The sequence below is a fragment of the Fundulus heteroclitus genome, chromosome 3, assembly GCF_011125445.2.
Source record: "Fundulus heteroclitus isolate FHET01 chromosome 3, MU-UCD_Fhet_4.1, whole genome shotgun sequence".
In the NCBI taxonomy this organism is placed as follows: Eukaryota; Metazoa; Chordata; class Actinopteri; order Cyprinodontiformes; family Fundulidae; genus Fundulus; species Fundulus heteroclitus.
The window spans coordinates 4,037,871-4,060,315 of NC_046363.1; the positions used below are offsets into that span (position 1 = coordinate 4,037,871).

The 22,445-nt window shown below is 40.2% G+C and overlaps 1 long non-coding RNA gene across 1 annotated transcript; it reads left to right on the forward strand.

Annotated features, from left to right (window-relative positions):
- Positions 1-20,821: 20,821 nt before the first annotated feature.
- Positions 20,822-22,410, forward strand: LOC110366562. Its single transcript, XR_002426776.2, has 3 exons — positions 20,822-20,886; positions 22,116-22,212; positions 22,293-22,410. It is a non-coding gene; the product is annotated as an uncharacterized LOC110366562 (long non-coding RNA).
- Positions 22,411-22,445: the final 35 nt, after the last annotated feature.

The following is a 22,445-nucleotide window of genomic DNA, read 5'->3' on the forward strand; positions in this document are numbered from 1 at the left end:
ATACAATGTGCTTTCATCTTTAATGTTTTTCCTCTGTCTCTGTTAGGGCTGGACAATTAATCGCATTTGCAATAGAATCGCAATTTAGGTTGTGGTTAATTGCAATTATGGTTGAAATTAATCGCTATTTTTATTTTTGGCAAAATCATACAGCCCTAGTCTCTGTAAAGTTTTCTTTACTATGTAAGGCTTTTTTTTGTCCATGTACAGCATTTTGAATATTGTTGCTACTGAAAAGTGCTTTATAAATAAACTTGCCTTGCCTATTTATAGTGCCTTTTGAGTGTCTCAAAGTGATACAAACAAAAGAATAAAAATTTAAAAAGATAAAAAATAAATTAAGTTGTTGAAAGGTTAGCTTTTAAAAACTTTTTTCGGCCCCCGCTTTACATCATTGTCCCCACTTTACTAGTAAAATCAGCAAAGGATTTTCTTGCTCAACTGCAGGTACAAGGAAGGACACACAATTTGGCAGTATTGCTAGTTAGCTGCTCATAGTTTACTTCGCTTGGTAGTTAGCCTACACATAAAGACAACCTCCGGTGTCCTTGTGGGTTGTTGACAGTATCTTCTTAACATGACGCTGTTTTCCACAGTCATTCTCTATAGTTCCATTGTTCCTCACAGAATTCACCTGTTATCATTCCCGTTTCTCCAATGCTCCTCTTTGTCTACCCTTGCTTCATGTCCTGCTTTCCTTGTGCTGTTTTTGTAAGCTTTTCAGTTTTTGTTATCAAATCTTTATTATGCTTATGCTGCAATCCCCTCAACCTTTTGGTTTTGCAAACAACCTCCAGAATGTGACAGACATCAGCAAGCTGACAAATATTAATGAAAGCACCATGGGGGCTTTGTTGTGGTCACATTTCTGGTCAGATTAATGAAATAAGTGATAAATAAGAAATTGAATTCAGAAATATTACAGAAGGATTACTCACATTTAGTACTCCATTGGTTTCAATGACTTACACTGAAATAACTTGGAAGATAACTACTTATCTGAGTTAGTGTATGTGGATGTTTGAATTTGGCGCAAGATGTTTCATGTAAGAGTCACTGATCAACGTTGTGGGGTTCAAATGTCATGATATCACAGCCAGGGTGGGGTTCTGGGTTTGGGTATATAAAGGAAGTTCTAACAAAATCCTCCATTCTGTTTCCTCTTTTGCTCAAGGGGGTGGATTGTGGAGGCAGGAGGGTCAAAAGGGCATGAGGTCAAGGCAAGCTGTGTTGGGTTTGGTAGCCCCTGGGGTGTCACAGGTCCCTAAAAGGACCCAGTGGTTCAGCAGTGTCCTGTTACTGCTCTGTGAATGAAGATGAGTGAAGTGGGGTCAGGGTTCAGCAAAGCTTCCTTCTCAGTGTAGCCTAAACAAGGCTGGAGAAGATGAGATCTAAAGGATCTGTTTCAGTTTAATTTTGTTCTCCTGAAAACTTTCTGGACCTCCGTACTAACTGAGGACATGCAGCAGCACAGGTCAGGCTCCCTGTGAGTCTAAAAACCAGTTCAGTTTCAGCTTTATGGGCAGTGACAGGATGCTGGGTTCCATTCCCTAACTTCAAAGTTTCTCAATTTTGGGGATTTCTGCTCTTATCCGCTACATTTAGATTAATTTGCTTGATTAAGGAACCTAAATGCTGTTGTTCTTTGCCATTTCTAGTAAGAGAAGACATGCAAGCACCTGATGACACAGATAATGATTTTAGTTCTGGGTTCTTCAGAAGTCTCCTTCACTAAGAGGTCAAAGCCCTGAGCTTGGCTTGACATGAGATTATTCTTTGTAAGCCGGTGAGAGGTTCTTATAAAGGAGAGTACAGGTAATATTTCCTTCACTGTTTTCATTTCTGATTTCCTTCATTTGAGGCTGGTTTTCCTTCATCTTTGTCTCCGTGTTGCATGATGGTTTAACATCTGGCCTGTTAAGCTGTTATTCATGCAGCCTCCACCTTACTTTGTGATTTCAATTTGGACTTCTCTGAAACAGTATGAAGACACAGATATATCTGATAGAACTCAGTCTGATCCAACAGACACATCATTAAGATCTGAAACAAACTTGGATTCAGTCCATTGTAAATCTGTTACATATGGTAGCTATTTCTAATCGCTGTGCCATTCATAGGCCTCGAGAGTCTTAAAAACTTTCTTTGAAGAAAAGGCCAGTTCAAGTTTAAGCGTTTTAATGGAAATTACTTTCAGCAGTTGCTCAAGGAGATATTAATAAATTAATCAAACAAGATCCCTATGCAAATTACTTAACACTGCTATGTGATCCATAATGTTTGTAGAAAACAATCTGTGAAGTCAGATGGCCAAGTTAGGAGAGAAAACTGTATCCTTTAAGCCAGCCCTAAGAGAACATTTTAAAGGCTCAACATGCAACTATATCAGGGAGCTCTGCTGACAGAGAAGCAACTCAAGTGAACCTAGGATGAGGCAATTTAACAAACAGATTCAATGTGTCGCAATTTGTACCATGTGCAATGTCCACCTGCAGTTTCTCGTAGCATTCCTGAACGCCCTAGGTGGACCCTTTTGTTCTGATATGATCCTTATTTGTGGTAAACCTTAAATGAGGATTGCATAGTAGCAGTTAAAATTAAAGTAGCCAATGTCCGTCTTCTTGAATGACCCCTTTATTCTGATTTTCAAAGAGACATGCACTATGACCAGTCTGTACAAGATTTCCTGCCTTTTCCCTAAAAAGTGGCTATCAATTTGACACCTGGTTGTCCACAGAATAAATAGCCTCACTGGCTGAACACAACACTGCTGGTATTATAACAACCCAATCTCACTAAAAAAGGTGTAATAGCTACGTTGGTCCACAAGGGGAAACATAGTATGTCACAATTTAGCTCCTCAATACTACTACGACTACTACTACTACTTTATTTATAGAGCACTTTAAAACAACAGCAGCTGCGACAAAGTGTTGTACAGACAATCAATAAACATTTATAATGAAAAAAAAACAAAGATTACAATAGAAATACACGTTTAAGTCCTACATTTTATTTGGCCTATTAATTTACATTGGCTTGTAACCAGGTCAGGTGACTATAAAGTTTCCCCCAGTAAAAAGGAACATGGCTGCCGTTGCCCATACTTTATGTAGGAACTAAACATTTGAAAAAAAAAACAATAGCATTTATATATATTTTGATGACATTTCTAGAGAGAGGTATGCATATTTTCATATTAGTTCAGGGAAGGTTGACAATCTTTAATTTATTAGTTTTGCTGAAGATTTTAGTGCCTTCTCAGAAAGACGTGAGGCGGTTACGATTCTTATCACTGCTACAGCGTTTGCTTTGGATGCCGGGTTCTACGTCACCGACTTCTGCTGACTAGGGCTGTGCAGAGACCAATAAAGGGGCATATGCTCAAAGTAAAGAAGGGCACATTTGGATTCTAGTGTTGAATATTAGCCTAAATGTCGCATAACTTTTACAGTTCTATGTACTATGATGCTCCCTGTGTTGTCAACTGTAGCTTAGTGTCTTTTCTAATATCCTAATCAATCTCATCTGACTCAACCCTTTCCTTTTGTTCATCTAGAAGCAGGAAAATAGCTATGAGTTGTTTTTAACCTTTAACTGCATTTAACTATCGTACATCCTAACATAATCAAGAATTCTTAAGTTGATTGCTTGTAAATTTCTACATCAGTTCACTACCAAACAGCTGTATGTTGACTAGAAAAACGTTTGTTCTTACCTGTTGAACTTTTTATAATCCAACTGGTTAACAGGCCACTTTGGCTGCTTCAAGCAGCTCTTTATTTTTTAGTTTAAGACGTTCTTTGTGAGGCATCGTTCCCCATAAAAAAAAAAAAAAAAATTATACATGATCATCTAAAAACATTTTTAAATATCATGTTTGCTCATGATATTTAAATAAAAATGATTTGTTTGATGAAAATGATTATAGATTGTAGTTCCTGTTTTTAATTACGTTTCTAGAAATGTCTCATTATAAATGTTTTAAAAGGAAGAAAAAGGAAAGTATGTAGGAAATTGTCTTATTAAATTTATACACAGAAACCTACATTATCACTTGAGGGGAGAATTTTTACATAGAAATCTGATATAATCTACAAAGTCACTGACACCTTAGTAACTTAATTCTACCCTCTAAAGCAGTTGTTTATAGATAAATAGCTGCATCTCCATTATCCCTCAAAAACATTAAGCATAAATAAAATGCCGCACCACTGCGTCTCATTATCACACATCTCTTAAAGCTAGTTATTCTAATAAGATTTTAGTAATAAGACTGTCTAAAAAAGCCTGACACTGAGACAGAGCACTACTTGCTGGATCACACAATTCTACGAGCGGTACGTGTCAGTCATCGTTTTTATTATTATTATTATTACATTAATACTTTGTCATCAATTTCAACTTGCTCCAGTTCAAACTGAAAAGGTTAAATGTTGCTCATTGCTGTTTAGGCTGGAAGGAGCTAGTGCTAGGACTAGCTGCCCACGTTTATCACCATCTTTTGCCCGCTGCTAAGTTGGAGCAGCATTGGGGAAAACACTCATCTTCCACTGCGGAGCAGAGGATCCGACTGAAGTTCGGAGAACCGCAGGCTGGGTCGAAGCTAAGTCTGCAGCCTAAAGAATCCGTTGATACTGAAACCAGCCTTGTGATTTTTGAAAGCCCCAACCCCCCTCTCCCCCCTTCATAGGCCACGCGCACCCCCGCCCTGGAGCCATGTATAGCTTGCCAAGCCAGGCGTGATTTACCAAATGACCCTTTTGAGCTAGCCGCCTGCTCGCTATCGCTGCTGAGACAATCAGCCTTCACCCTGCTTCAACTGCTTCCAACTGGATACCCCAAAGTGAACCAAAGTGACGGTTCACTTTGGGCGTGCTTGCACTCTGAGAAGGTTGCAAGTACCCGGTTTGATCCCCGCAGACTGCCACTGTGGGTCCCTGAGGAAGACCCTTAGCTCCAGATTGCTCCCTGGGCGCTGTGATAGCTGCCCATTGCTCCCTAAGGAATGGGGTAAATGCAGAAGACAAATTTCATTGAAATGTACAATTACAATGACAAAGATTTCTTCTTCTTCTTGTTTATTTCCTGGTCCTTGTCTACCTTCACAATGCAGGCCTTAATGCTCAATTCAGATTTTTTTGTGAAATCAGATTTTTTAGCGTGGTTGTTCACATTTCCAAATATATGTGACTTGTATGTGATCTCCTGTGTGAACTGAATTCATACAACTTAAGTGTCCCGCATGCACACTCGAGGATGCGATGACGTCACACGTAGCAAGCGTGCTCAATGTTTGTGGAAGTAAACATGGATTATAGTGCTGCCGCACATTTTACGATCTTTAATTTATTTTCTAACCAGAGCTTTCTCTCCATTGACTGCTCTCCTCATTGTTGTTTGCCATGGGTGTCCTTTTTCTTCCCACTTCTGCATAGCAGGACGCAGAATACTGCCTTTAGTCGAGTATCAGTGACGTACAGGTCGGATAAATGTGACCTGGCCGTACAGACACAGGTCACATTTGGAGATCAGATACGTATCAGAATTACAACCACATATCCTAGTGGCCTGGGGTGCATTTGAAAAATTCGGATCTGTGTTGTTCAGACTGTCATGAAAAGATCAGATCCAGGTCGCATATAGGAAAAAAAATTTGGGTCATTTCAGGCTGCAGTGTGAACGTAGCCCTAGTCTTCACCTGTCCTGTGTGTACGTTTTGCTGCCTTATTTATAGTAAATCATTTTTCACTTCTTCATGCAACTCACAAGCACTTGTCTGCATTTTGGTCCTCTAACAGCTACATCAAGCATGACAGTCTGCCAGTTCATTCTCTGCCCTTCTTCCTGTCCAGATACTACTGAATAAAGGCCACTAGTTACACAACAACCCTTTAAAAAGAACTAACAAATAAAGAACCCAAAATATGGACCATTTGTTGTGAGAGCAGTGGTGAACAGTAAACTTAATCAGAACAATGGAGGGGGCATGCAGTTCAGCAGAAGCTGTAGCTGATACATGAAGTGAGTTCTAGTCTTCAATGCAAGTACAGACACCAGGTAAAGGTTAAACCTGTGCCACTATTCACAAAGAATCCTAACGGTGCATTGACACTGAACCCGAATGGCGCCACAATGTCGCCACTTTTGCTTGCACGACAAGACTCAAAAGTTCTGATTTTTCAACTCCAACAACTGTCGCTTCACATCCATCGCAGGTGTTGTGTCACTCTGGCTTTGCTTTAATCCCCAAAATCACATGTTTTGCATCACTAGAGTTGGCTCTGGCCTCGCTTAGCGTCGCTTTGTGTCACTATGCTCCCGTGTTGCACCTGTGCAAAGGGATATCATGTAAATCTGTCGCTCGACCTGACGCATTTGCGTTCAGTGTGAACGCCCTTAAGACTATAAGTAGCTATTAGTGATGTAGTTTTAGCAAAAATCTTAGAATTTTCCTGATTCCTAGATTTTTCTTAGAATTTTACCTTGGTAAGATAAAACTTATTCACAAAGCACCCTAGGCCTTAAGAGAACTCCTAAAATGACAAAATGTTAGTAGTAGTGAGGAGGACTTTTAGCTAGTATAAGAGTGTCTTAGAGAGAGACAGAGAAACAGAGAGAGCTGATTGGCTGATCCTCCCCCTATACAATGCAGGAAATGAGCACATAAATTTGAGCAATCATACAATTATTAATATGTTGATAAGATCAATGTCATCAACATCCTGCTTATCATCCCCAAAGGGGGAAATTAATTAGTTTCGGTGGCCCGTCAGGTTCAATGTGCGTCTCTGGTAACATGATTCTGTTGAGGATGAATAACAGGAAAAATATCATGAATAAATATTAGAGAAATTTACAAAGAATATAATACAGAGGAAATGTTATATTATTTACTGAAATGCTCTCAATATTAAACATTTTAGAAAAAAAGAAAATGAAAAAGTCACAGAAAAATATACACATAAATACCCACTCTAGACAAAAGAGGTAATGTATTTTCTGTATTGTACATGATGATGTCAGTAGTTAAGGGATGGGTTAAATGCACAAGACACATTTCATTGGAATGTGCAATTGCAATGATAAATAAAGATTTCTTCTTCTTTCTTCTTATGGTCTTAGACACAGAGAGAAAAAGGAAGATTGACCTGTGCTTCAAAGTCCACCTATTTGCCCCGTGATCCAGGGTCTAATTTACCTTTAAGCACTCCCATATTCTCCTCCCAGAGCTGTGTGGAAAGAGCCGCTGCTCCTCTTGTTTTTTTCCACCTTTTTTCTCCTTTTCATGTCAGTCGTTTTGCTATATCCCAGTAAAATGCTGACAGGTGAGAGCACATTAATATCAAATAGATGAAGTAGTAAAATGACCATTATGGAGAATAAACAAAACAAGCTAATCAAAATGATGAGGAGGATGTAAATAAGGTGCATTCAAACATTTTGCTGCAGTGTCACAATTATTTAGTTTAGCTATGTCGTATTATCATGTCACACATTTCTTATTCCAGTGTAATTGGTTAATTTGTCACCTTTGATCACTAGGTGTGTATTTGTTGTTGTTGTTTTTTGTGCTATCAACCAATCACAGCTCTGAAAAGACAGTGTCACACCCAGTAACGAGGTCAACCACGCCTCCTCACTAAGATAACCATTTCTGACTCGGAGAATCTTTGTGAATACGGGCACTGAGCTTTAGAATTGGTTCTAATGAGGGACAGAAAGAAGAGGGCATTTCCCTTAACAACAGTTACAGGTAAGAGATTAGGCAGGAATATAAAACAGTAGGACCTCTCACCTTCTAGCTGGATTTGCAAGATGATGATAAAACTTCTATGTTGTCTAGTGCTTTCAGAATAACAATATGCTAAACATTTACTGTAAAGTCACTAACAATGTTAGCGTAATTCACAAGGTCACCACATTGCATCTCATTGCTGTTTAAGTTTAGTACCAGCAGGCCTCGGTCCTGAATGAAAGCATTACATCAGCTGAGTGGAGGATGAAAGAAGTAACATATAGCAGCCATGTACTGAAGCTTCTTTCTTATAAACATTGAAATCTGTTTATTGTGAGATAAACAGATAACAGGATACCCCTGCTAATGGCTTTTAGTGCGCTTGCAGGGTATGGACATAGTCAGGAAAATATCCAGGGTTGTTATACGGTCCCAGTCTGCCCACTGATGGAGATGAAGATCTGATGATTGGGCTTCTGTTAAATCTATGGAACTTTGCAGTCACTGAGTAGACCATGACCTCATCTGCTGAAATTCTATGTCCAACAGCTGAGTCCCAGCCTAAACTGGGTCATCAACAGGGCAATGGACCCAAATTCCTCTTCTTTCAGCGCCTTTTCTTTCAAGATGCATTGATTTGGGAGTGTGTGTATTGTGGTGTGTTTGAATTTTAAAGTTATTGTTGAAATAAATAAACAAAATAGAAATAAATAAAAACAAATACAGCAGCAACTCAACAACAGAATATATTCATAGTGCTGCAAAGGCCCAAAGTGTGTAGCTCCGCCTGATCGTAATGCTGTGTGTGGCGGGACTTTCAGAGGTCTCTGGAAAAAAATACATTTCTAACTTGATCAACTGAAGCCGTGATGTGAGCAGTGGGCCAGAATTTTTCCACAGTGATGTGAGAGAATGACAAAACCATGAAGGAAACAACTACTGAGAGTTTTTGCTCCAGGAAGTGGTTGAAGCTGTTGAGTCCACCTTAACATTTGAATCTGACTGTAGGTCAAGTCGGATGCCGGGCTGAAATTAAATGCGTTGGGAGTTGGGGTCCTGATCCATTTCCGGTTTTCTGTAAACCCGACTCACACTGCTCCTATAGGCCAGCTGTGACTCCTGTTGGTGAAACAGCGCTGGCGGGAACAGAAGTTCATGTGGTCCTTTCTGTTGCTATCCCTCATAAATGATTAAAAAAACAGCCATGGTTTTCATTTTTTAGAGAAAAAGTCGTTATGTGTGCACTTAAATATCCAGTTTCATCCTCTGAAAGCCCCCATGTTTCCTCGTGCTTCGATGTTGCCATTTTGTTTCCGCTAGTCAAGCTAGTTATGTTGGTGTGATGATTATATTCTGAAATTCACCGGAACTTTATCCTGTATAGTGCCCGACATTTCCTGTTTGGCTCGCGGAATTAAGGGGGTTGATCCGGTAACCGCTCCAGCGTCCGATCAAACTTCCTTCTTGTGCAATTCTTTGCAGCGCCACATGGCTTCAGCAACCGATGCTGCAACTGTATCTGCACCGCATTTAATGTGAGCCCGGGGCAACTAAAGGCAGTTTTCATGAACCCATTTTTATTTGTTCAACGTGCCTGCGTTCCTTTAGGGTCATTCGGCCCAATTTATGGTCATGGAGTAGTTTTTCTTATTGCTTTCATGGACAAAGAAATGTCCCTGCTCCAAAGACTGTATACTGGCTGTGATGGAAATGCAACCATTGGCAATGACAATCCCCATGTTTCACCATTAGGAAAAAGTTATGGGAATTTTTATTTATTTATTTAAATCTAGTTATGCAGATACATTTTAATGGGTTAGCTGGTACTTACACACATTCACACAACCCTGGCTCCTCGTGCCGCATCCAAATAACCTGAAAACCTGGGGATATCACTAATACATTCAGCCCAAACACCAACTGTAGCTGGTTGTATTTGCTTAATCCATTTAATCTATTTAATAGTTCTCGAGGGAGGAGCCCCCGAGGTGCTTCAGGGGACCCTGGCTGGGTGTGATGTCATCTGCTGCTTAACTGGGCTTTGCCTCTAAGTGCTTTCCAGCATGTTTGGAGATCAAAAGGCACACTCGCCATAGCAGCTTTAATCACCTCCTCTGCTAGGGGCAGGTGTGTGTCTGTGTGTGTATGAGCTATCAGCGGTGTGATGCGGATATGCAAAGGGTTGCTGGCATTTCCAAAGATAGCCAGGCTGACATTTCTATTGACTTTGATGTTGATAATCCCTCACAAGTTCCCCAAAGCTAACTGATATTTTATGTGTGTATATGTTTGTGTTTCCTGTGCAGAACAACCTGCCAGTATATTTGCTGTCAGGTTCTAAGGCCACAATCAGCTTTATCAGTGTTTACCTATAAAAATGCTGCAGACCGGAATGTAAAGCGTGTGTTTTTTTTTTTTCTTAGAGTGAAAATTGAGAAAAACATTGTTGTTTTTGAAATAAATATCATTCATTTGCCGTCTTTGATCCTCAAGATATCCCCGTGGGTAGATCCAATGTAAAGGGCATGGTGTCAGAGTTTGAGAAGCCCTTTATTGCTCGGTTCTTTTTAGTTTAGATCACAGAAGTCAGCAGAGGAAAGTACCATCTTGTAATCTCAGTGGACTAAGGTTGCAGTGATAAAGGGGGAAAAAATGTGTTCTGATTGTTTTTGTGCAGGCAGATGTTTAGCTTCAGGTCACGCTGGGCTCTGTTTGGCAAGTTGTGACCGAATGTGGACCAAATTAATTTGAAAGCTTTTTTTTCTTCTGTTTAAACTGTTGTCTAAAAAGACTTTACTGGCTGCTTGGCAGTGGTATTCAAGAAAAGGTTGCCATACTAAATTAAAGGAGTCCGTGTGCAGCAAATGGAACTAAAAGTTACACAATTGATGTATGTTACCAATTATAGTCATATGCATAAAGGTATTGCACAAAAGCATTGCTGAAGGCTGTCATAAAAAAGAAAGAAAAAAAACATTGTTTTTATATTGTATATAAAATTTCTGGCTAATGTAAGTGCAGTTCCTTGATTGTGCACACAATCATAGCCAAGTTGATTTGAATTCATGTATATGACCTTTGATCCTGTGCTATATGTCTTCCCTCCATCTCTCTCCATCTATTTACTGTCCCAATACTTTGAATAAGGAGCACTAATGATACAAAGATCTTTCAATAAAATACAACTCTGTGAATACCACTGTGGCTAAAACATTATTACATACTGAGAAATGAATAGATATTTTGAGTTTGATAATATAATTGAATGTAATTATAGTAATTAAGGCTACACACAGGTAGTACTGACAGGGTCTTAAATGGCATTATCTGAACCTGTCATCAATGCAATCTCTTCACTTGTCAGTAGGCAACGGATAAAAGGACAGTAGTGGTACTATCCACAGTCTGTGCCTAAGTGCACATGTTATTTGCACACGCATAGACGGGGATTTCTGTCCCAAAATCTCAGCTGAATAGCCACATAGATCTTAAGACCCCAAAACACAGGACATGGATCCATTACTTTCAAAATCAGCCAAAACGTGGCTACTATCTGCATGATCTTAAAAGGGTTTTCTGCAGTACATGGTAAAAAGAAATGTGTTCCATTTGCACAACCAGGTGTGAAAATTTGCAGACTGTCTTACTCCATTACAAAGCTTAGTGGCTCATTAAGATTATGCCATGTGAAGCGGCCAGGTAGCAGCGGTGGTAAGGGCACAATATAAACCCATATAAATGCTTTGTGGTTGTCACCTAAGACTGTCAGCTTGTGTAATAGATGCGCTGAGAATCAATTAGTATTTGTTATGCACATTTATACATTTGCGTTTCAGTGGAAAATATTTGCATTTTGATTGAGCTTTGCACATTTTGTGAACCTCTGATAACAGATACAGGGCATAAATGTACATGTAAAACTTTTTAACTCTCACCAGCGAGTGACAAACACACAACCCTTTTCATTGTTTGTTGGTGGCAGAATGTAAATTCACTTCAATTTTATTTAAACAGTACCAATTCACCACACGTCACATAAAGGCACTTTAGGAAATTTAATATTTTTAATTGGAGCGCCTGATGTTGACTTTCTTCTCAGTAGTTTCTTCACAGCTTGATATCATTTGTCATCCTGAATTAATCATTTGGGACTAAATCTCATATTGACACATTCATTTATTTGGGAGCCCAACTGTTCAACCCAGTGGCGCTTGAGTCTTTCTTTTACAAAACAAATACCTTTTTTTTGTTTAACCCTTTTTGTGTTCATGGTGAGGTGAAGTTAATCATCAGGATGTTTCAATTCTTCTGTTTTATTCCACTTAGATGTCTCTCCAGGAGAGAAACACCTTAACTCTTCTCCTCCTGTCTTCAATTAACAATCACATTTGTTCAGTTTTATACTGACAATATACTATTTATCTCCCAGAACAATAATTTGATCCCGTATTTGGCTCGGATTGCTGGAGGTAGAGTAGTTTTCATTTTATTTACCTTTATTCATGATTATGCACCATGACTGCATGCTATCCCGTCACTGCTGTGGAGTGGAGGAGAAGAAAAAGAATGCACACAGTGTCTCAGGTTTTATGATGGAACGTTGCGTTAGTTACAGTGTAGCTCACAAAAATACTTCAGCTAGAGCTTTGGTGTGATCATCTCAGACTTATCAGTAACAAATACAGATTTTTATTTTGTAAGTATGACCTGTTCACTGTTCTAGATTGTAATGATTGCACAAAATAGCACAGAGTAGTGCACAGCACTTAAAGAAAACCCTTGACCGCAGAAAGGGAAGAATCAACCATAATAGAACAGTTTCACAGTGAGAGGATGGTCATGAAAGCTGCGGGGTTCAAAAAGAAGTGTGAGAAGATGGTCACTGGAGACTTAAGAATTACTGTAATATTAATGGTAGACCTTCCAATTTATGGCTTGGTATTACTGGATCTCACTGTTGCATTTCACACACTGATCAAAATATATTGATTGGTAGTGTCATGTTATTGGGTAAATGTCTGACCCACATGCAGAAACACACTTAGGAGACCAAGTAACATTTTTAAGTTTTATTGACAAATAAGGTGATAGGAGCAGTGATGGGGAAATTGGGAGTAACAGGTCCGGAACCAATCAGCAGTTCTGGAGATAACAGAGGACTGGTGAGTATAGAGTATAGAATATGACTGGGTGAAAAACACAGGATGCTTACCTGGAGAACGATGAAAGTCCGCCAGGGAGGGGTGAAGGAAATCTGAGATGGAAATGAGTGTACAGTAGGTTCTGAGGATGTCCAGGAAATGTTGAGTTCAGCACACTGGAGAGTTGAAAGCCAGGAAACATGGTGGAGGGCGGAATAGGTTTGAATGAGCCAAAGGAACTGGATTCCGTCAAAATGTGGGTGTTCAGAGAATTGTGGTCAGTTTAGGTTTACATAGTTTGGAGACAGTTTGTATAGTTTAGGTGAGAGGAGGAGTTTGCAGAAGAGAGTGAGGAGATGATAGAGGATGGAGCCAGCTAGGAAGAGGAGGATTTCACCTATGTGGGGATATTTGACTTGATTTTGCCCTATAAGGTAAATCAAACATTTCTAAGATTGATTAGATTTGCTTATCAAGAACTGTATTTTTCACTGTTTCTTTATTTACTGGTGAGGTGTATTAACTGGCCCACAAACCGATATCCCTTTATTAAGACCAGAGGATTGCAACATGGTTGGAGGAAGCCTTTCTTTGCTGCCTCCATTTTATGACACCGCTGCTGAGCTGTCAGCAGAGGAAAATGTTTCTGCCTCCAAAGTGGTTTCCCTCTTGAAAATGTTGAAGCAAAGCCTTCAGAAGGAGATGATAAAGTCAGCACCTCATCTCATTAGGCAACCACAGGATAATCTTCATATTTTGAAGTCCATGAGCATCCTATCTCTAGCCTTCATTGACTAGATTCCAATTCATAGGTTTTGACTGGCTGTATGTTTTATCATATTTTTTATATAGAAATTATGAATATATCTGTCAGGGTTCAGTTTTTGCCGTCTCACCTTGGACAGTCCCAGATCCTTCCACCATTCACTCAGCCCAGTTCACCTTCACTCTAATCACCTCCACCTGCCATCAGTAATCAAAGGGAAGTAATTCCACCTTTCAACTCACCTATGTAAACTCCCCTCAGTCAGCTCTTCCCCTCCGGCTCGTCTTTACCCAAAACCTCATCTGTCAGGCAGAGCTTCCCACGTCTGCCAGTCAGAGCTTTTCCTACTTCTGCCTGACATAGTTCCCTACGTCTGCCTGACAGACTTTCCTACATCTACACCTGTCTGCTGCCTGCAAGTACTCTCTCTGCTGTGCTGCTGGTTCTGCTGCTACTCCAGCGCTCCAGGTACTCACTCTGCTGTGCTGTCGGCTTTACCTCCTACCCCAAGAGCTCCTAAGAACTCTCTCAGCTGTGCTGCCGGCTCATCCTCAACCTCAGTGCTCCAAGAACTCTCTCTGCTCAACCCAGCGCTCTTGCCTTTGCTGAAGGCTTCCTGGTTTCCAGCGTTTGCCTGGCTCCACAGCGCAGCACCTGCAGTCCTCCAGCTCTTTCCAGTCCTCCGGTCCTGCGACCACTCGCCACCTCCACTAACAGCAGTCTGTTTCCAGCCTGGTACAGTCTTTTGGTCTCCATCTCCACTACTCACATTTTACAATAAAAGCTCTAAAACAAGGCTCAGTGTGTGGTTGTGTTTGAGTTCGTCAAGACAAATCCTGACATAGATAAACTTGCCATGCCTATTTATAGTGCCTTTTAAGTGTCAAAGTGCTACATGATAAAAAATAACTCTCTCTGCCATGCTGCTCTTCCTGGATCCCAGCGCCCTCCTCATCGCCCCTGGAGGTTTCCTGGCTCCCAGCGTACGCCTGGCTCCACAGCACAGCACCTGCAGCTCTCGCTCCTGCGGTCCTTCAGCCTCCTTCCCGTCTTAACCATCCAACTGTTCCATCCCAGTAATAGACTCTGATGCTCATCCTCCACACTAGTCATCTAACCTTCAATAAACTCTCAGAACTAAGCTCCGTGTGTGGTGTGTGTTCGGGTTTGTCGTGACAAATCATGACAATGTCTATATTTTTGTAAAAAGGATTGGTGTTTTGGATTTTTTTCTTTTGTTCAATGTATAAAGTTGCACACATTTTTAATTGACTTTTCTTAATAAAAAAAGTCAAAAGAACAAACAAAAAACTGATGTTTTCAATGGCCCGAGAAATAGTGTGAAAAAAACTCTTATTCCTGAATAAAATCACCTGTTTTGCAGATCATTTTCCAAGCTGTGCAACCATTTAGTGCCCTCTTCCAAGTTTGACAAGCACTTCAACAGTCTGTTTAAGCCTATGCCATTTCATTAAAGTGACAGAAAAAACATACAGAGCAAACCATATAATATTCTACTTAGAAAGAACACACAAATGTTGAAAATATTTTAATATACACGTGATAAGACCTATTAATGGTTATTACTTATTAATGATAATTCCCTAGGGCCCTAATGGATAAAAATAGAGGTAAGCTTCATTATGTTGCTTACTGTGATTATGCACTTGGCCAGTAGGTGGTTTCATGTGGAAATGAAGCATCGACAAATGTGCCCTTTCCTGAAGTAATTGGTACAAGTGGTCCATGAGGCGTCATCTCATCACTACTTACAGATGACCAAGTTTGTTGGTGACAGAATGAAATGGGATCTAGGTTCTTGCTGGTGGTTGCCTTGAAGCAGAGAAAAGAAAAACAGTGAGTTCCTGTGAGCAGAAATATACAGGTTCTAAAACAGGGGTGCCCACACTTTTTAAGCTTGGGAGCTACTTATAAGATGATCGACTAAAAATAATATACCTACAGTAAATACAAAACATAAATTTACTATTCTATATTATTTAATTATAATTAACTGTATTCTCTTTTTTACATTTTCCCCTATTAGGTTAAAGTATTTTTAATTGAATTAGAATTTTCTTTCTTTGGAATAGCAATGGCACACTGACTGATGAGGCAAACGTACTTAAAATTGAAAAACAAAATCCTCTTTCCTTTCCATATGGGAGTGGTGGGTTTTAGGCTTCTTACTCTGGCCAGCCACAGCACTCATTTTTACACCTTTTCTTAAATTTCATTGTAAATAAATTCTAGGCTAGGCACGCTCACAGGAACAGAATAAATTAGCATAACATGGTTTAATGAGCAGGGAGCTGACCCAAGTGACGCCAGATTGGCTTCTCTGTCTGTCAATCAGGGCAAATGTCATAGTGCAGATGGATTACAATCATCCCCTACTTTTTGATGTCATGAGATCTACTCACACCCTCTTCGCGATCAACCAGTAGATCGAGATTGACGTATTGGCCACCCCTGCCTAGAGGAAGTGTTCTGATCCTTCATCAAATGAACTACATGTAAAAATAGAAAACGGTTGTCTCCAGTATTTTAAAGCCTCTTACTTTCTTCCAAGAGTGGTAGTGATTTCTGTCCAGGAATTGTTAATTTGTCAATCACGGTGATCTTTAAGGGTAGAATCAGATGTCTATATTTACACACCACTACCAGAAGGAGCGCTTGCTCGTCCACCATGTTTTTCTGCACGGGACTGTCTGCTTAGTTGTGAATTTTCCTAGGGGCATGTAGTGGAAACTTCTAGCCCTTCAACAGGCATGGTTATGGTAAATGGTAAATGGCTTGCACTTGTATAGTGCTTTTAACTAGTCTGATGACCTCCAAAGCGCTTCACACTACAGTTAGCCATTCACACACACATTCACACCCTGACGGTGGTGAGCTATGTTAGTAGCCACAGCTGCCCTGGGGCAGACTGAAAGAGGTGTGGCTGCCATACACCGGCGCCACCGGGCCCTCTGACCACTGCCATCAGGCAATGTGGGTGAAGTGTCTTGCCCAAAGACACAACGACAGAGAAAGTCAGAGCGAGGGATCAAACCTGCAACCCGCCAATTGCAAGACAAACTCCCTAACCATCGCCCCTTAGCGAAATGATGTAAAATGGCCGCGCGGACCTCTCAGATGCGTCAAGCGTAAACCAGGCTTTAGACTGAATATTGTAACAAGGTCTTCCTCCTTGCTTTCTGCTGCGTAACTGCTATCCTTCCACAACTCCTCCCACAAAGTGGAGCCTGCTGTGCTCCACCTGTCTTTAATTTCTAAAACCAGTGCCACTCAAAAATGTTCAGTTTTCTTGTAAAGCAGGTTGTTTCTCTGCCATTTCGCCTCAGAGGTGTAGCCCATCGGCAATCTTGAACTTAAACGACGGTAGTGCTGTGAGAGGAAGGGTTTTGGGCAGCATATACGCAAGAGTGATTGACACTGCTAACAACCAATCAGAACCAGACCTTCGTCCTGACTCTGAGCAGTAGGACTGAGAGGACACTGAGAGATGCCAGAGGAGCTTCCCCCCCCCCCCCCCCAACACACACACACACACACACACACACACACACACACACATACATACACAAATTATGTCTAGCACTTTACTGCCAGGCATAGTAGCTGTTTCAACACTTTGGTAAAAATACATTTGTACAAAATATACCAGTTTTAACAAGCATTTAGGTGTTAGCTTTGACAGCCCTTGTTGCAAAGACTATTCAGCGTTCATGTTACCAAGCCATTTCCCATACATTAACTATCAACCTTGTTTTAATGCAATGTTACACCAGAAATGTTCAGCTATACTCACAAAGTTGTTTTTTTGGCAACAGTTCTTATTTCTCCACTCAAATAACCAAAATAACCTACTTGTCCTTTGCCATTTGATCATTGTGTTGTTTAATCATCCCATAAATGCTTCATTTCACTTTTTTTCTACTCAGAAAAAAGCTCTACTACAATAAAAGTTTGCCCACTTATTATATATTTTAAACTTAATGCAATGGACTGAAGGCCTTAGCACGGCAGGTCATTTCATGAAGCAGATTATCAAATGTTCTAGTTCCTCCTTTGAAACCAGATACACTACCTTTGTTTAATCTTCAACATGTTTTTAAATATCTAAGACATAATAGTGTCTTTTAAAAAAAATCTGTAACATAAAAAATGAATCTATCAATATCAGAAGCAAATCAAGGAATGAAAACTGAAATAAATGAAATCAACAAATCAATTTCAACTTATCCAAGATCAAGTTGCAGACTAAACAGGTCAAGCAGAAAAATCATACATTTCTCTCTAATGCAACACTCTCCAATTGATTGTAGGAGATCACTAAGGTTCCCAGGCCAAAAGGGAAATAGTCTGTTGTGGAAGATATCCGGTTGCTAAGGGTCTCCTCCCATATTTAATTACCAAAGGTGAGGGCCTGAAATCAGATATATCTGTAAAGTAAGAGTATATTTTTTTTCCAGTTCCCCCTTCTTCAAGTTCTCCATTGCAAAAGACAGGGGTAGCACCCATATTGCTTACAAACAAGGCCAAGATCCATATATCCATCTCAAGCTCCTGTCTGATGAAAATAAACCATCTAACACTTATTCTATAAAGAAACAATGGATATTGAAGTTTCATTGTGCTGGCTGACACTTTACTTCACAGCAAACAAAGAAAGCCTATTCTGCTGTTGCAGGTAAGGTTACCACCCCAGCTGGGTATCTGTTTTTTCCAAACTAGGGAGGAAATCCCAGAGCTTAATGTGGAAATCAATACAGACTATGATATTTCGAGGGTTATGTTTAAGTGGATTACTTCTTGTTATGAAGAGTTATTGTGCTGTTAAGAGTAATTATTCATCGGACTCTCAGCTTGTCATCTCCTCCCCAATGAGCAACAGACATGATTTTAGTATTGAGCTTAGAAAGAGGCGGAGACCTTTTTCAGCTCTAAAATCATGGTTGAAATATAGAACACACTTAACCCCATTTAACTAAAACAGTTGAGTTGAATGACGTACATTTTAGTTAATGGATTAAAGAGCTCTTTGAAGAGCTTTGAAGATTATTGCCAGAACCTTTGTGTCCCTACCAGGAACATGTTTTTGCAGGATTGCTTGGATGTAGACGAGTGAAAAACCTTATCCTTGCTTTGTGAGCAACAAGGAACACAGCACATAACTGTTTATTTGTCAGAAGTTAATGCAGTCAGTCAGAGATGGTTAATCCAGGTTCATTAAGTAAAAAGCTCATACAGAGAAAAAAATCCAACCATTTGCATTTCCAGCTCCACAACGTATAAAAGGTCTAACAGTGGTCTCAAACTCCTGTTCTTGAGTCCTGCAACTTTTAGATTTGTCTCTGCTTCAACACACCTGACTCCAACATGAGCTAATTAACAGAACTCTCATGACATTTTCATTGATTTCCGTGAGGGGACTGTGCTTAAACGCCGGTAAGGGACGCCGGTAAGGGATGTTGCAAGGTTCCTAGATAAAACTAGCCACGAGACTGGGCATACAGCCTTCTTTACCTAAAAGTTTGAATGTTGAATTTATTAATGCTATTAATAATTATAACTGCTAATTATAATTTTTAACATGTCATTCAAAATCAGCAGCACTTGGGATGTGAGACAGCATTGAAAGGATTCGGCTAATAGCCTTGGGGTAGGTAAAGACTTGTATACACAATAGGCCTGAAGCTAAGATGGTGAATACTTTGGCCAAGAGCTACCTTCCAGCATTGTTAGTTCATGCAATAGTTAGCATCTAAACCATTCTAACTTGGAGCCTTAAAATGGTAGCCGACTAACGATGGCTAGCTTGTTAGCAACTAGTAGCTTAGCACTCCTTGCCATGTATGATGACATAAGGGCTCTGGCCATTACTTGCCACATACAAGATGGCTTTGGCCGGGACAATAAGCTAATTCGCTAGCCAAGGGTTGGTGGAGGGCTCAGAGGACAGTGACTGACCGACACAAAAACTTTAACAAAAAATGTGGGAAGTTTTAAAAAACCCAAAGGTGGAAAGCAGAGAGACAGAGGAAGAAAAGTGGAAAAATAGCTCTATGGCCGATCGGCGCAGGTCTTTTCTCACAAAACAAAACAACAAACAGATTATAAAGTAAATTCAGTCCGACACTAGAAATATTCACCAAAGTTCAACACAAACTACTTAAGCATTAACTGTATTCCTATTCCTATTCCTATAAGATTCAGCACAAAATATTACCTTCTAGGTGTATAAAGTAAAAAGAGATTTCTTTTTACTTTGGTAGCTTCCAAAAGGCAAGATTGCTGGTTGCACAGTTCAGCGTCTTTGGGATCTCAGCCTGTGTTGGCGGGGAAAGGAAAGGCGTTGTTCTCTGGTGCTGGGTGGCAGAGCCCACTGGCTCTCTCAAGTGCCTGCAATGTATCGCCCATCTGGCTAAAGCAAAATGGACGGACCTCATTGGTTCACTGGGAATGATTTCCCAGTATTCCTTCTCGGACTGAATTAAAGATGAATTAGTCAAGACCGCTCCTGTATAAGGTGGAAAACTTAGTGGTGCCAAGAATGTGCTCACGGGGGCCCACCATGTGTTGGGTACACACAGAAAGTCCAGCTGGATGGTCTTCTCAACACAGGGGAGCTGCAATTTGTCACGTTATGATTGCATGACATTTTTTACTGACTGCACTATTCAGACAGCACTTATCATAGCGACCACTGACTCATTTCCAGGTAGTTTAGCCGTTTTGTTCAGGTGTGTAGGGCAAGGCACACATCTAAAAGCTACAGGACATCGGCCCTCTGGGAACTGAGGCTGCATCTGAAAAAGTCTTTTGGGTAAGGACTCTTTAGTTAAAACGGAAGTGTGTTAGTGTTCGCCCTGATAAGTGCTGTCCAAATAATGCAATGAGTAGAGACCCAGGTAGGAAAATATTCAAATCAGCATACATGTACTGTATGCTGATTTGGGAAATCTTTTCATGCAATCTTCCTGAGGAGTGGAAGAGCAGGAAAGATGGTCTTGTCCATGTGGAGTTATTCAAAAAGGTACTTGGGTGTTTCTGACTTAAATTTATTGATGATTCCTAAGACAATTTATTATGTTTCAACAAGCAAAACTTTACATCTGATACTGGAAAACCTTTACTATGTTACCACCATTTGTTCTCTGCAGAACTTCAGAGTATGCCAGAAAGAGGATCAAATGTATACTGCTGGAGCACCAACTTGGTTCTCTATATCTGAGGTAAATAAACACTACATGGTATATAAGCATTTGAACTTTTGTTACATTCAAGGGTGGCATTAGCTCAAAATTACAATTTTTCGGGCATTTAACACATAGTTGTGAACTTTTACAGTAACATGAAGTATGTTGTCTTAAAAATATCATTAGAGCTACTTAACTTAAATTCAGCTAAACCATCCATAGTAAAAGACAGACTCATTATGTGCAAGTATTCTTGTATTCTAATGCCATAGTTGTTGAAAATTACAGGGGTGCTATGTATCAGTAACAATGTTTCTGAACCAGGTCTTCAGAATGTTGCAAGGATTTTTGTTTTTATCCAATGTTGTCATTTGCCACTTGGGGAAATTACAGGAATACCAGATTTGGCATAGAGAACAGATCTATCCCTGTGGAGGTTCCCGCTCTGTTTGCTTTCCAAGCTAAGCTCTCAGAAAACATCTGTCTTGACTTCTTGCCCCTCCTGAACAAACTGCCAAATGAATCTTTAACGTATGATGTCACATACAAGCTGGAGACCTTCCCGTCACATTGATATATAGTCATAAACACCTCTGATACCTACATTGCTTTCTATATTACTAAGTGCAGCTTTACAGCAGTAAGTGCTTGTCTGTGCATGCCTGCTGTTGCCTGTCTTCCGTTGTGCAGGCTGAGTGAGCAGCTGTTAGAATCAGTCAGTGACAGGAGTCTTTATCAATGCAGACTGAAGACGCAGAACCTAAACAAAGATGAGTGGTTTGTGAGACAGGTTATATCCTGTTTTAGGAAGTCCTGCCATTCGATATGCTGTCATCTAGCCTCCAGCACCCCACCAACCTCAACCCCCACACACACATAAAGAATGTTGACCCTTTAAAAAGTCTTTTTGTCTTTTTCTGCACGAATCAGAGTTCATTGACTTTTTTGACTTGCAGGGGACAATGCAGAGACCCAGAGGGATCAACAAAGCACTGTTACAACCAGTATGAGCCTACTATTTGCCTAGATAGAAGCAAAGAAGAGATTTTTGGTTGTTATTGCTGAACTAGTAAAAATGCCAAACTTAAACTACATGCCTTGAACAGTATCTATAAATGAGACTGTGTTGGAAGAAATTGTATGTAAAGTGATAAATCATGCCATTTGTTTGACAACCAGTTTTGATGCCCTTTTCAGATCCATGGAGCTGTGTGCAGGTTGGTGTGTAATTATGTGTGTGTGTCTCCTCACCTCTTCCTTGGCAGGTGTGTCGCAGCTGCAGCTCAAAGACCAATCAGGAGGAGCGTAAAAGAGGCACAGACACCACAAGACAGATATCAGATTGTTTGCTCACCTAACATGGTAATCAGGCCTACCTTTTCTGTGTTGTGCTTGCTCTCAAGTTCTGACTTAAGTTTTGTTTCCCTTTTTTACAAATCCAGTTCATGATTTTTTCAAGTTCCCACGCTCCAGTGCTCTGCCTCCTCAATCCTTTGACTATTTGAATAATCCTTCCAAGATCATTACCACAATGTATCCACTTTCCTCTGGATGCACGATCGTTGCAGGCCAAAAAGAAGAGCATCCGTGGAGAT